Here is a 4,229-nt window from a genome sequence, read left to right as displayed (position 1 = left end):
AATATTGTGGCTGGATTTGAGACCAATGGGAACGCTGCTTCAACAATATTGTTTAGGGATGTTAATCCTGAATAAATCTCCATGATCCCAGTTACATTTTTTACGGATACACTGCTGTGTTGCATGGGGATTCTGATGGCACTAGTATTCCTTCTTGCACTGTTGGGGAAATGGTAACATAAATTCCTTAATCTGCTTCTCTTGACATTGGGTACTGTCTCACCCATGGAAAAATAGCTCCTGGCTTCAATTTAATTTTGACTGGCCCGACTCCTTTAAATAGGCCCACATCACATGGACTACTGGTCCACAATATGATTGGTACTGGTGCCAAATTTTCCTGGAGAAAATACAATATCTTTTTTACTAATGACAATTCTCTGCAGTACTTCTCTGCTCTCAATTTTTAGCTGATAGGTAAGGCTTATATTAAACACTATGTAGTCATCTGAGCCCTCATCTGTAAACAAGTCTTCATCTTTCAAATCGTCTGCGTACCTCATCAAGAGCTATCACTGTCCGCCAATTTATTCCCTCATCTAAACCATGTACAATCTGTCAGTCTTCTCTCAGTATTGCTGCTTCTATCTCTATTGTTTTCACCTGCCTTTCGTCTTCTTCATCCATAGGTACATATGAACAAGAATTTGGTGGATAGTCACAACATTCTGTCTCTTATTCTTCAGAGCCATGCTAACAATATGTGTACTCCATAAAGGAAAATATCTGGCTCTAATGGCACACCCTGTTGTGCTTTCTGGCTATAAAATGCTGATATGAATTCTTGTGAATTTATATAATGAACCCCTGGCGAAGAACATATTATTCCTTGGTCAGTGAACGATATTGTCATGTTCCGTTTACTCATCAAATCTCTCCTGAGTATGTTGACTGGTGTCTTGCGGGAGTACAATAATGGCATGGAAATGTCATGTTCTCCTATGGTAATAGGTAAGTCATCAGTAAAAGGAACCATATTTGTCGCCCCAGAAAAACCTTGTGCATTCATGGCAATGCCTGACATTGGGTACTTCCCCTCCCTATCACAGGACCTGGTCACCCGAGTATCCAAAAGGAAGGAACATGTTTTGTCAACTATGGTTACTCTGACTCTTGGTTCCTCTTTTTGGGTCTAGTATTGTGGGCATAGGTTTATCCCTGAACCGGTGGTCCTATTGTGGGTATAGGTTCATCCCTGTACCAGTGAAAGCGTTCCCTGGCACGATGATCTCACTCTTTATTATGGGTGTGAACATCTGGGCACTGTATTTACATTCCATGATGTCACTTCATTCTGATGTATGGGTGCTTGTGGTTGCATTAGTATTTGCTGTGTCTGCTTGGGGGCTTGCTGTGTTTGCATTAGTGCTTGTTGCATTTGCATTAGCCTTCCCTGTTGTGCAGGTTGCGTTTGCGGTGCTTGTGTTTGATACTGCATGTGTCTTGTACATGATATTCAGGTGGCTCTGCTCTATAAGGTGGAGGATATGCTGTTCCCCCCACCCTTGGATCTTGCCAATTCTGCTGCATCCCTCCTCTGCTTCTACACACTCGAGAAATGTGCCCCATTTTTCCATATGCCCAGCACCACTGAGCCTATTCTCCAAACCTAGGTTGTCCCCCATTGAACCCTCTTCCCTGTGGAGCCTGACATCTGAACCCTCTGCCTCTAGGCGCACATCCTCTTCCTCGTGGAAAATAATGATATTGTCCCCTTCCTGCAAAGTTTCTTCCAGCCATTCGCAGTACATGCTGTGACTCCTGTGTAATCACTCCCTCTCCACTGTTTAACACTGCTCCTTCCACTGAAAGGTTTGATAATTGTTTCTGAACTAGTTTTGCTTTTTCCAGCTTTCTTTCCTCAAGTTTCTTTCTGGCAATTTCTTGTTTTAACCAACAGTGACAAACTATAGTTAACTGAATCTCTGGCCATGGCTACGCTTCCATTCTCACTATCTTTTTCAATAGTCTCTGCACTGCCTCAGGCAGCCCCTGGTATAACATTTAATAAAACAAATGTTATCCAATGGCTCTCTCGTCTCAAGCTGCCATTTTTCTTGAATCTCCTGAATGTAAGCAACCAGGTCATCATCTTTCACGCATTTTGAGTGTCATAATCATGCTCATGTCTGACGAATCAGAATGTTGTACCCTAAGGGCTCTCCATACATTGACCCTTCAATTGTTAAAGGGTGCTCCATCGTGAGTGCTATTTTGGGCTGTTACTCTGGAATAACCTGCACGTTTCCAAATGTCGTCTGTCCTCTACCCTGTTATGTCAGCATGCCAGATCTTTATGTCAACCACCGCTAACATCATTCCCACTGTCATTCTTTTTAGTTCATAAATCCATTTGCCCGCTCCTGATGACAGTGTTGGTAGCTTACAGATTAAATCATTCTTGTCCATCTGAGGCCATAGTTTATATTGCGGCCATCCTCTCCCCTTTTCTATCAATGGGAATTGTGTCAGTTCTATGTTATGTCCACTAACAGTCGGCTCCCGTGTTTTGGGTGTCATAATATCTTGGCAAATTAATTTTCTTCCATCCTGGCACATTTCTCAACCTGTTCACATAAGGTATTCTATCTTCTAAGCTTCTTGGTCACATTTTCTGGAGCCCAGCAGTTTTAAAAGGCTGTGGCATTCACCCCCATCCTTCCAAACCTAACCACATTCGCTCTTCCCCCTTCTTAACCCTGCACAAGGGTGCAGTCTCTTCCTCCTCCTCTTCTCCATCTTCCTATCTTACCTCATCAATAAGCATTGCATCACCACTTTCATCACTTCTATCATCTTCTCTTTCCCCAAATTCCGGTCTCTTGAGGCTGTCCTATACAATCCAGTCATCACGTCTTCAAATGCACTCCCTCCCCTCCTCTGTGTAGATCCTCCTCCACGCTGGTTTACGCTACGGACACCACTGTCCCTCCTCCTTCTGTACAAATTACCAATCATCCTTCGCATGACTTCTCCCTCTTCTTCATCTTCCCAGGTAGACCTTTTGGATATTTTATTCAGTTCCTTGCAATGTCTTTCTAAACTCCTTTCCCTCTCCTCCTTATCTGTTTATTTCTCTTGGAGCATACGCCCCTAGCAATCTCATCAAATTATTTTTGTAGCCTTTCTCTGCTCTTTTCCTTCTCTCGTTCTACCTCTTGATATCTTTCTTCTTCTCTTTTCCTCTCTCCCTCTCTATGTCTCATTTTCTCTCCTTTTCCATTTTTTCTTCCCGTCTCTTCTCCTGTTCTTTATTCTCTCTTTGTTTTGTCAAACTTTTCTTTTGTTCCTCATTCCATCTATCAATTTATTTCTCCTCATGTTCCGTTCTCTGATCGTCCTTTTGTTGTGTCTCCAGTTTCTCTGTCAACATCTCTCTTTCTTTCCTTCTTCTTCTCCTCGTCATACTTTCTTTCCCATTCTTTTTCTTTCTTTTCCTGTTCTCTTCTTTCTTGTTCGTCTTCTGCTTGTTCTCTTCTCTCTTCTGTCTTTCTCTAATTTACCTTTCTCTTTCTTTAGAATCATCCATGTTTCTTCCATCCAGTTTAAGCAGTATTTCATCTTCTACCCACTCATTTCGACAATCTCTGTCTCCTCCCTATTGACCTGCCTGTCTCTCTGTCTCCAGATCTCCTACTCAGCCTCTGTCGATTTTGCCTGTAACTCACAACGTTCACTGTATTCATCACACATGGACACTGAGTTTTGTTTATTTATTTTTACTCCATTTAAAACGTCTTGGCTGCTATAAATGGGTGGCGCAATTGTGGGGTTAGTATGGCTGGCTGCTGCTTTTAATTCTTGTAATGGGTATAGTCCCTGTATTTTCAGAGGATGGATCGATGCTCTGGGGAGGAGGAGGAGGAGCCAAGGGCAGAGTGCACTCCCCTTCATGCTGCTTAAGCATCCACTTTTTCACTGGTGGCTCTTCCGTCTCAACACATGCATCTTCCACAGTTCAAGAATGGCTAATCGTTTTTGTAACTTCTTCCATTTGTGTGCAGCATGCAAATATGTTTTCATGTGTTGCAGCACTGATCTCGAAAGAATACCTTCCTGCGGTCAAGCCATAAACAGTTTGCCCGCAGTGTCCCACACCCACTAGCCATGGTACTTGACAGTCTTGTCCTCCTTGTACTGAGGGAATGCTTTACATAATGCATATGGGGAGTGTCTCCCATGATGGCAAGTCACAATTTAGTCTGCGGATACTTACCAAACCCCTGTTC

Source organism: Ambystoma mexicanum, chromosome 10 (assembly GCF_040938575.1).
Source record: "Ambystoma mexicanum isolate Mex_15411 chromosome 10, UKY_AmexF1_1, whole genome shotgun sequence".
Classification (NCBI taxonomy): Eukaryota; Metazoa; Chordata; class Amphibia; order Caudata; family Ambystomatidae; genus Ambystoma; species Ambystoma mexicanum.
This window is presented reverse-complemented; position numbering follows the sequence as displayed.